We start from the raw sequence: 14,541 nt of genomic DNA on the forward strand, positions 1-14,541 counted from the left end.
ACGTTATATACTATTACTATATAACGCATAACGTTATATACTATTACTATATAACGTATAACGATATATACTATTACGTATTAACGTATAACGTTATATACTATTACTATATAACGTATAACGTTATATAATATTACTATATAACGTATAACGTTATATAATATTACTATATAACGTATAACGTTATATACTATTACTATATAACGTATAACGTTATATACTATTACTATATAACGTATAACGATATATACTATTCCGTACTATCGTATAACGTTATATACTATTACTATATAACGCATAACGTTATATACTATTACTATATAACGTATAACGTTATATACTATTACTATATAACGCATAACGTTATATAATATTACTATATAACGTATAACGTTATATACTATTACTATATAACGTATAACGTTATATACTATTACTATATAACGTATAACGTTATATACTATTACTATATAACGTATAACGATATATACTATTACGTATTAACGTATAACGTTATATACTATTACATATTAACGTATAACGTCATATACTATTACTATATAACGTATAACGTTATATACTATTACTATATAACGTATAACGTTATATACTATTACTATATAACGTATAACGTTATATACTATTACTATATAACGTATAACGATATATACTATTCCGTACTATCGTATAACGTTATATACTATTACTATATAACGTATAACGATATATACTATTACGTATTAACGTATAACGTTACATAATATTACGTATTAACGTATAACGTTATATACTATTACTATATAACGTATAACGTTATATACTATTACTATATAACGTATAACGTTATATACTATTACCATATAACGTATAACGTTATATACTATTACTATATAACGCATAACGTCATATACTATTACCATATAACGTATAACGTTATGTACTATTACTATATAACGCATAACGTTATATACTATTACTATATAACGTATAACGATATATACTATTACGTATTAACGTATAACGTTATATACTATTACTATATAACGTATAACGTTATATACCATTACTATATAACGTATAACGTTATATACTATTACTATATAACGCATAACGTTATATACTATTACTATATAACGTATAACGTTATATACTATTACCATATAACGTATAACGTTATATACTATTACTATATAACGCATAACGTCATATACTATTACCATATAACGTATAACGTTATGTACTATTACTATATAACGTATAACGTTATATACTATTACTATATAACGTATAACGTTATATACTATTACTATATAACGTATAACGTTCTATACTGTTACTATATAACGCATAACGTTATATAATATTACTATATAACGTATAACGTTATATAATATTACTATATAACGTATAACGTTATATAATATTACTATATAACGTATAACGTTATATACTATTACTATATAACGTATAACGTTATATACTATTACTATATAACGTATAACGATATATACTATTCCGTACTATCGTATAACGTTATATACTATTACTATATAACGCATAACGTTATATACTATTACTATATAACGTATAACGTTATATACTATTACTATATAACGCATAACGTTATATAATATTACTATATAACGTATAACGTTATATACTATTACTATATAACGTATAACGTTATATACTATTACTATATAACGTATAACGTTATATACTATTACTATATAACGTATAACGATATATACTATTACGTATTAACGTATAACGTTATATACTATTACATATTAACGTATAACGTTATATACTATTACTATATAACGTATAACGTTATATACTATTACTATATAACGTATAACGTTATATACTATTACTATATAACGTATAACGTTATATACTATTACTATATAACGTATAACGATATATACTATTCCGTACTATCGTATAACGTTATATACTATTACTATATAACGTATAACGATATATACTATTACGTATTAACGTATAACGTTACATAATATTACGTATTAACGTATAACGTTATATACTATTACTATATAACGTATAACGTTATATACTATTACTATATAACGTATAACGTTATATACTATTACCATATAACGTATAACGTTATATACTATTACTATATAACGCATAACGTCATATACTATTACCATATAACGTATAACGTTATGTACTATTACTATATAACGCATAACGTTATATACTATTACTATATAACGTATAACGATATATACTATTACGTATTAACGTATAACGTTATATACTATTACTATATAACGTATAACGTTATATACCATTACTATATAACGTATAACGTTATATACTATTACTATATAACGCATAACGTTATATACTATTACTATATAACGTATAACGATATATACTATTCCGTACTATCGTATAACGTTATATACTATTACTATATAACGTATAACGATATATACTATTACGTATTAACGTATAACGTTATATACTATTACTATATAACGTATAACTTTATATACCATTACTATATAACGTATAACGTTATATACTATTACTATATAACGTATAACGTTATATACTATTACTATATAACGTATAACGATATATACTATTCCGTACTATCGTATAACGTTATATACTATTACTATATAACGTATAACGATATATACTATTACGTATTAACGTATAACGTTACATAATATTACGTATTAACGTATAACGTTATATACTATTACTATATAACGTATAACGTTATATACTATTACTATATAACGTATAACGTTATATACTATTACTATATAACGTATAACGTTATATACTATTACTATATAACGCATAACGTTATATACTATTACTATATAACGTATAACGATATATACTATTACGTATTAACGTATAACGTTATATACTATTACCATATAACGCATAACGTTATATACTATTACTATATAACGTATAACGTTATATACTATTACTATATAACGTATAACGTTGTATACTATTACTATATAACGTATAACGTTATATACTATTACCATATAACGTATAACGTTATATACTATTACTATATAACGTATAACGTTATATACTTATACTATATAACGTATAACGTTATATACTATTACGTATTAACGTATAACGTTATATACTATTACTATATAACGTATAACGTTATATACTATTACTATATAACGCATAACGTTATATACTATTACAATATAACGTATAACGTTATATACTATTACTATACAACGTATAACGTTATATACTATTACTCTATAACGTATAACGTTATATACTATTACTATATAACGTATAACGTTATATACTATTACTATATAACGTATAACGTTATATACTATTACTATATAACGTATAACGTTATATACTATTACTATATAACGTATAACGTTGTATACTATTACTATATAACGTATAACGTTATATACTATTACCATATAACGTATAACGTTATATACTATTACTATATAACGCATAACGTCATATACTATTACCATATAACGTATAACGTTATATGCTATTACTATATAACGTATAACGTTATGTACTATTACTATATAACGCATAACGTTATATACTATTACTATATAACGTATAACGATATATACTATTACTATATAACGTATAACGTTATATACTATTACTATATAACGCATAACGTTATATACTATTACTATATAACGTATAACGATATATACTATTACGTATTAACGTATAACGTTACATAATATTACTATATAACGTATAACGTTATATACCATTACTATATAACGTATAACGTTATATACTATTACTATATAACGCATAACGTTATATACTATTACAATATAACGTATAACGTTATATACTATTACTATACAACGTATAACGTTATATACTATTACTCTATAACGTATAACGTTATATACTATTACTATATAACGTATAACGTTATATACTATTACTATATAACGTATAACGTTATATACTTATACTATATAACGTATAACGTTATATACTATTACGTATTAACGTATAACGTTATATACTATTACTATATAACGTATAACGTTATATACTATTACTATATAACGCATAACGTTATATACTATTACAATATAACGTATAACGTTATATACTATTACTATACAACGTATAACGTTATATACTATTACTCTATAACGTATAACGTTATATACTATTACTATATAACGTATAACGTTGTATACTATTACTATATAACGTATAACGTTGTATACTATTACTATAAAACGTATAACGTTATATACTATTACCATATAACGTATAACGTTATATACTATTACTATATAACGCATAACGTCATATACTATTACCATATAACGTATAACGTTATATGCTATTACTATATAACGTATAACGTTATGTACTATTACTATATAACGCATAACGTTATATACTATTACTATATAACGTATAACGATATATACTATTACGTATTAACGTATAACGTTATATACTATTACTATATAACGTATAATGTTATATACCATTACTATATAACGTATAACGTTATATACTATTACTATATAACGCATAACGTTATATACTATTACTATATAACGTATAACGTTGTATACTATTACTATATAACGTATAACGTTGTATACTATTACTATAAAACGTATAACGTTATATACTATTACCATATAACGTATAACGTTATATACTATTACTATATAACGCATAACGTCATATACTATTACCATATAACGTATAACGTTATATGCTATTACTATATAACGTATAACGTTATGTACTATTACTATATAACGCATAACGTTATATACTATTACTATATAACGCATAACGTTATATACTATTACTATATAACGTATAACGATATATACTATTACGTATTAACGTATAACGTTATATACTATTACTATATAACGTATAACGTTATATACCATTACTATATAACGTATAACGTTGTATACTATTACTATATAACGTATAACGTTGTATACTATTACTATAAAACGTATAACGTTATATACTATTACCATATAACGTATAACGTTATATACTATTACTATATAACGCATAACGTCATATACTATTACCATATAACGTATAACGTTATATGCTATTACTATATAACGTATAACGTTATGTACTATTACTATATAACGCATAACGTTATATACTATTACTATATAACGTATAACGATATATACTATTACGTATTAACGTATAACGTTATATACTATTACTATATAACGTATAATGTTATATACCATTACTATATAACGTATAACGTTATATACTATTACTATATAACGCATAACGTTATATACTATTACTATATAACGTATAACGATATATACTATTCCGTACTATCGTATAACGTTATATACTATTACTATATAACGTATAACGATATATACTATTACGTATTAACGTATAACGTTACATAATATTACGTATTAACGTATAACGTTATATACTATTACTATATAACGTATAACGTTATATACTATTACTACATAACGTATAACGTTATATACTATTACTATATAACGTATAACGTTATATAGTATTACTATATAACGCATAACGTTATATACTATTACTATATAACGTATAACGATATATACTATTACGTATTAACGTATAACGTTATATACTATTACTATATAACGTATAACGTTATATACCATTACTATATAACGTATAACGTTATATACTATTACTATATAACGCATAACGTTATATACTATTACAATATAACGTATAACGTTATATACTATTACTATACAACGTATAACGTTATATACTATTACTCTATAACGCATAACGTTATATACTATTACTATATAACGTATAACGTTATATACTATTACTATATAACGCATAACGTTATATAATATTACTATATAACGTATAACGTTATATACTATTACTATATAACGTATAACGTTATATACTATTACTATATAACGTATAACGTTATATACTATTACTATATAACGCATAACGTTATATACTATTACTATATAACGTATAACGATATATACTATTCCGTACTATCGTATAACGTTATATACTATTACTATATAACGTATAACGATATATACTATTACGTATTAATGTATAACGTTACATAATATTACGTATTAACGTATAACGTTATATACTATTACTATATAACGTATAACGTTATATACTATTACTATATAACGTATAACGTTATATACTATTACTATATAACGTATAACGTTATATAGTATTACTATATAACGCATAACGTTATATACTATTACTATATAACGTATAACGATATATACTATTACGTATTAACGTATAACGTTATATACTATTACTATATAACGTATAACGTTATATACCATTACTATATAACGTATAACGTTATATACTATTACTATATAACGCATAACGTTATATACTATTACAATATAACGTATAACGTTATATACTATTACTATACAACGTATAACGTTATATACTATTACTCTATAACGTATAACGTTATATACTATTACTATATAACGTATAACGTTATATACTATTACTATATAACGTATAACGTTATATACTTATACTATATAACGTATAACGTTATATACTATTACTATATAACGTATAACGTTATATACTATTACTATATAACGTATAACGTTATATACTATTACTATATAACGCATAACGTTATATACTATTACTATATAACGTATAACGATATATACTATTACGTATTAACGTATAACGTTATATACTCTTACTATATAACGTATAACGTTATATACCATTACTATATAACGTATAACGTTATATACTATTACTATATAACGCATAACGTTATATACTATTACTATATAACGTATAACGATATATACTATTCCGTACTATCGTATAACGTTATATACTATTACTATATAACGTATAACGATATATACTATTACGTATTAATGTATAACGTTACATAATATTACGTATTAACGTATAACGTTATATACTATTACTATATAACGTATAACGTTATATACTATTACTATATAACGTATAACGTTATATACTATTACTATATAACGTATAACGTTATATAGTATTACTATATAACGCATAACGTTATATACTATTACTATATAACGTATAACGTTATATAGTATTACTATATAACGCATAACGTTATATACTATTACTATATAACGTATAACGTTATATACCATTACTATATAACGTATAACGTTATATACTATTACTATATAACGCATAACGTTATATACTATTACAAAATAACGTATAACGTTATATACTATTACTATACAACGTATAACGTTATATACTATTACTCTATAACGCATAACGTTATATACTATTACTATATAACGTATAACGTTATATACTATTACTATATAACGCATAACGTTATATAATATTACTATATAACGTATAACGTTATATACTATTACTATATAACGTATAACGTTATATACTATTACTATATAACGTATAACGTTATATACTATTACTATATAACGCATAACGTTATATACTATTACTATATAACGTATAACGATATATACTATTCCGTACTATCGTATAACGTTATATAGTAATAGTATATAACGTTTAACGATATATACTATTACGTATTAACGTATAACGTTACATAATATTACGTATTAACGTATAACGTTATATACTATTACTATATAACGTATAACGTTATATACTATTACTATATAACGTATAACGTTATATACTATTACTATATAACGTATAACGTTATATACTATTACTATATAACGTATAACGTTATATACTATTACTATATAACGCATAACGTTATATACTATTACTATATAACGTATAACGATATATACTATTCCGTACTATCGTATAACGTTATATACTATTACTATATAACGTATAACGATATATACTATTCCGTACTATCGTATAACGTTATATACTATTACTATATAACATATAACGATATATACTATTACGTATTAATGTATAACGTTACATAATATTACGTATTAACGTATAACGTTATATACTATTACTATATAACGTATAACGTTATATACTATTACTATATAACGTATAACGTTATATACTATTACTATATAACGTATAACGTTATATAGTATTACTATATAACGCATAACGTTATATACTATTACTATATAACGTATAACGATATATACTATTACGTATTAACGTATAACGTTATATACTATTACTATATAACGTATAACGTTATATACCATTACTATATAACGTATAACGTTATATACTATTACTATATAACGCATAACGTTATATACTATTACAATATAACGTATAACGTTATATACTATTACTATACAACGTATAACGTTATATACTATTACTCTATAACGTATAACGTTATATACTATTACTATATAACGTATAACGTTATATACTATTACTATATAACGTATAACGTTATATACTTATACTATATAACGTATAACGTTATATACTATTACTATATAACGTATAACGTTATATACTATTACTATATAACGTATAACGTTATATACTATTACTATATAACGCATAACGTTATATACTATTACTATATAACGTATAACGATATATACTATTACGTATTAACGTATAACGTTATATACTATTACTATATAACGTATAACGTTATATACCATTACTATATAACGTATAACGTTATATACTATTACTATATAACGCATAACGTTATATACTATTACTATATAACGTATAACGATATATACTATTCCGTACTATCGTATAACGTTATATACTATTACTATATAACGTATAACGATATATACTATTACGTATTAATGTATAACGTTACATAATATTACGTATTAACGTATAACGTTATATACTATTACTATATAACGTATAACGTTATATACTATTACTATATAACGTATAACGTTATATACTATTACTATATAACGTATAACGTTATATAGTATTACTATATAACGCATAACGTTATATACTATTACTATATAACGTATAACGTTATATAGTATTACTATATAACGCATAACGTTATATACTATTACTATATAACGTATAACGATATATACTATTACGTATTAACGTATAACGTTATATACTATTACTATATAACGTATAAAGTTATATACCATTACTATATAACGTATAACGTTATATACTATTACTATATAACGCATAACGTTATATACTATTACAATATAACGTATAACGTTATATACTATTACTATACAACGTATAACGTTATATACTATTACTCTATAACGCATAACGTTATATACTATTACTATATAACGTATAACGTTATATACTATTACTATATAACGCATAACGTTATATAATATTACTATATAACGTATAACGTTATATACTATTACTATATAACGTATAACGTTATATACTATTACTATATAACGTATAACGTTATATACTATTACTATATAACGCATAACGTTATATACTATTACTATATAACGTATAACGATATATACTATTCCGTACTATCGTATAACGTTATATACTATTACTATATAACGTATAACGATATATACTATTACGTATTAACGTATAACGTTACATAATATTACGTATTAACGTATAACGTTATATACTATTACTATATAACGTATAACGTTATATACTATTACTATATAACGTATAACGTTATATACTATTACTATATAACGTATAACGTTATATACTATTACTATATAACGTATAACGTTATATACTATTACTATATAACGTATAACGTTATATACTATTACTATATAACGTATAACGTTATATACTATTACTATATAACGCATAACGTTATATACTATTACTATATAACGTATAACGATATATACTATTCCGTACTATCGTATAACGTTATATACTATTACTATATAACGTATAACGATATATACTATTACGTATTAACGTATAACGTTACATAATATTACGTATTAACGTATAACGTTATATACTATTACTATATAACGTATAACGTTATATACTATTACTATATAACGTATAACGTTATATACTATTACTATATAACGTATAACGTCATATACTATTACTATATAACGTATAACGTTATATACTATTACTATATAACGTATAACGTTATATACTATTACTATATAACGTATAACGATATATACTATTCCGTACTATCGTATAACGTTATATACTATTACTATATAACGTATAACGATATATACTATTACGTATTAACGTATAACGTTACATAGTATTACGTATTAACGTATAACGTTATATACTATTACTATATAACGTATAACGTTATATACTATTACTATATAACGTATAACGTTATATACTATTACTATATAACGCATAACGTTATATACTATTACTATATAACGTATAACGATATATACTATTACGTATTCACGTATAACGTTATATACTATTACTATATAACGTATAACGTTATATACCATTACTATATAACGTATAACGTTGTATACTATTACTATATAACGTATAACGTTATATACTATTACCATATAACGTATAACGTAATATACTATTACTATATAACGCATAACGTCATATACTATTACCATATAACGTATAACGTTATATACTATTACTATATAACGCATAACGTTATATACTATTACTATATAACGTATAACGATATATACTATTACGTATTAACGTATAACGTTATATACTATTACTATATAACGTATATCGTTATATACCATTACTATATAACGTATAACGTTGTATACTATTACTATATAACGTATAACGTTATATACTATTACTATATAACGCATAACGTTATATACTATTACTATATAACGTATAACGATATATACTATTACGTATTAACGTATAACGATATATACTATTCCGTACTATCGTATAACGTTATATACTATTACTATATAACGTATAACGATATATACTATTACGTATTAACGTATAACGTTACATAATATTACGTATTAACGTATAACGTTATATACTATTACTATATAACGTATAACGTTATATACTATTACTATATAACGTATAACGTTATGTACTATTACTATATAACGTATGACGTTATATACTATTACTATATAACGTATAACGTTATATACTATTACTATATAACGCATAACGTTATATACTATTACTATATAACGTATAACGATATATACTATTACGTATTAACGTATAACGTTATATACTATTACTATATAACGTATAACGTTATATACCATTACTATATAACGTATAACGTTGTATACTATTACTATATAACGTATAACGTTGTATACTATTACTATATAACGTATAACGTTATATACTATTACCATATAACGTATAACGTTATATACTATTACTATACAACGCATAACGTCATATACTATTACCATATAACGTATAACGTTATATGCTATTACTATATAACGTATAACGTTATGTACTATTACTATATAAAGCATAACGTTATATACTATTACTATATAACGTATAACGATATATACTATTACGTATTAACGTATAACGTTATATACTATTACTATATAACGTATAATGTTATATACCATTACTATATAACGTATAACGTTATATACTATTACTATATAACGCATAACGTTATATACTATTACTATATAACGTATAACGATATATACTATTCCGTACTATCGTATAACGTTATATACTATTACTATATAACGTATAACGATATATACTATTCCGTACTATCGTATAACGTTATATACTATTACTATATAACGTATAACGATATATACTATTACGTATTAATGTATAACGTTACATAATATTACGTATTAACGTATAACGTTATATACTATTACTATATAACGTATAACGTTATATACTATTACTATATAACGTATAACGTTATATAGTATTACTATATAACGTATAACGTTATATAGTATTACTATATAACGCATAACGTTATATACTATTACTATATAACGTATAACGATATATACTATTACGTATTAACGTATAACGTTATATACTATTACTATATAACGTATAACGTTATATACCATTACTATATAACGTATAACGTTATATACTATTACTATATAACGCATAACGTTATATACTATTACAATATAACGTATAACGTTATATACTATTACTATACAACGTATAACGTTATATACTATTACTCTATAACGTATAACGTTATATACTATTACTATATAACGTATAACGTTATATACTATTACTATATAACGTATAACGTTATATAGTATTACTATATAACGCATAACGTTATATACTATTACTATATAACGTATAACGTTATATAGTATTACTATATAACGCATAACGTTATATACTATTACTATATAACGTATAACGATATATACTATTACGTATTAACGTATAACGTTATATACTATTACTATATAACGTATAACGATATATACTATTCCGTACTATCGTATAACGTTATATACTATTACTATATAACGTATAACGATATATACTATTACGTATTAATGTATAACGTTACATAATATTACGTATTAACGTATAACGTTATATACTATTACTATATAACGTATAACGTTATATACTATTACTATATAACGTATAACGTTATATACTATTACTATATAACGTATAACGTTATATAGTATTACTATATAACGCATAACGTTATATACTATTACTATATAACGTATAACGTTATATAGTATTACTATATAACGCATAACGTTATATACTATTACTATATAACGTATAACGTTATATAGTATTACTATATAACGCATAACGTTATATACTATTACTATATAACGTATAACGATATATACTATTACGTATTAACGTATAACGTTATATACTATTACTATATAACGTATAACGTTATATACCATTACTATATAACGTATAACGTTATATACTATTACTATATAACGCATAACGTTATATACTATTACAATATAACGTATAACGTTATATACTATTACTATACAACGTATAACGTTATATACTATTACTCTATAACGCATAACGTTATATACTATTACTATATAACGTATAACGTTATATACTATTACTATATAACGCATAACGTTATATAATATTACTATATAACGTATAACGTTATATACTATTACTATATAACGTATAACGTTATATACTATTACTATATAACGTATAACGTTATATACTATTACTATATAACGCATAACGTTATATACTATTACTATATAACGTATAACGATATATACTATTCCGTACTATCGTATAACGTTATATACTATTACTATATAACGTATAACGATATATACTATTACGTATTAACGTATAACGTTACATAATATTACGTATTAACGTATAACGTTATATACTATTACTATATAACGTATAACGTTATATACTATTACTATATAACGTATAACGTTATATACTATTACTATATAACGTATAACGTTATATACTATTACTATATAACGTATAACGTTATATACTATTACTATATAACGCATAACGTTATATACTATTACTATATAACGTATAACGATATATACTATTCCGTACTATCGTATAACGTTATATACTATTACTATATAACGTATAACGATATATACTATTACGTATTAACGTATAACGTTACATAATATTACGTATTAACGTATAACGTTATATACTATTACTATATAACGTATAACGTTATATACTATTACTATATAACGCATAACGTTATATAATATTACTATATAACGTATAACGTTATATACTATTACTATATAACGTATAACGTTATATACTATTACTATATAACGTATAACGTTATATACTATTACTATATAACGCATAACGTTATATACTATTACTATATAACGTATAACGATATATACTATTCCGTACTATCGTATAACGTTATATACTATTACTATATAACGTATAACGATATATACTATTACGTATTAACGTATAACGTTACATAATATTACGTATTAACGTATAACGTTATATACTATTACTATATAACGTATAACGTTATATACTATTACTATATAACGTATAACGTTATATACTATTACTATATAACGTATAACGTTATATAGTATTACTATATAACGCATAACGTTATATACTATTACAATATAACGTATAACGTTATATACTATTACTATACAACGTATAACGTTATATACTATTACTCTATAACGTATAACGTTATATACTATTACTATATAACGTATAACGTTATATACTATTACTATATAACGTATAACGTTATATACTATTACTATATAACGTATAACGATATATATTATTACGAACTAACGTATAACGTTATATACTATTACTATATAACGTATAACGTTATATACTATTACTATATATCGTATAACGTTCTATACTGTTACTATATAACGCATAACGTTATATAATATTACTATATAACGTATAACGTTATATACTATTACTATATAACGTATAACGTTATATACTATTACTATA

The sequence above is a fragment of the Bombus terrestris genome, chromosome 13 (genome assembly GCF_910591885.1).
Source record: "Bombus terrestris chromosome 13, iyBomTerr1.2, whole genome shotgun sequence".
NCBI classification, from domain to species: domain Eukaryota; kingdom Metazoa; phylum Arthropoda; class Insecta; order Hymenoptera; family Apidae; genus Bombus; species Bombus terrestris.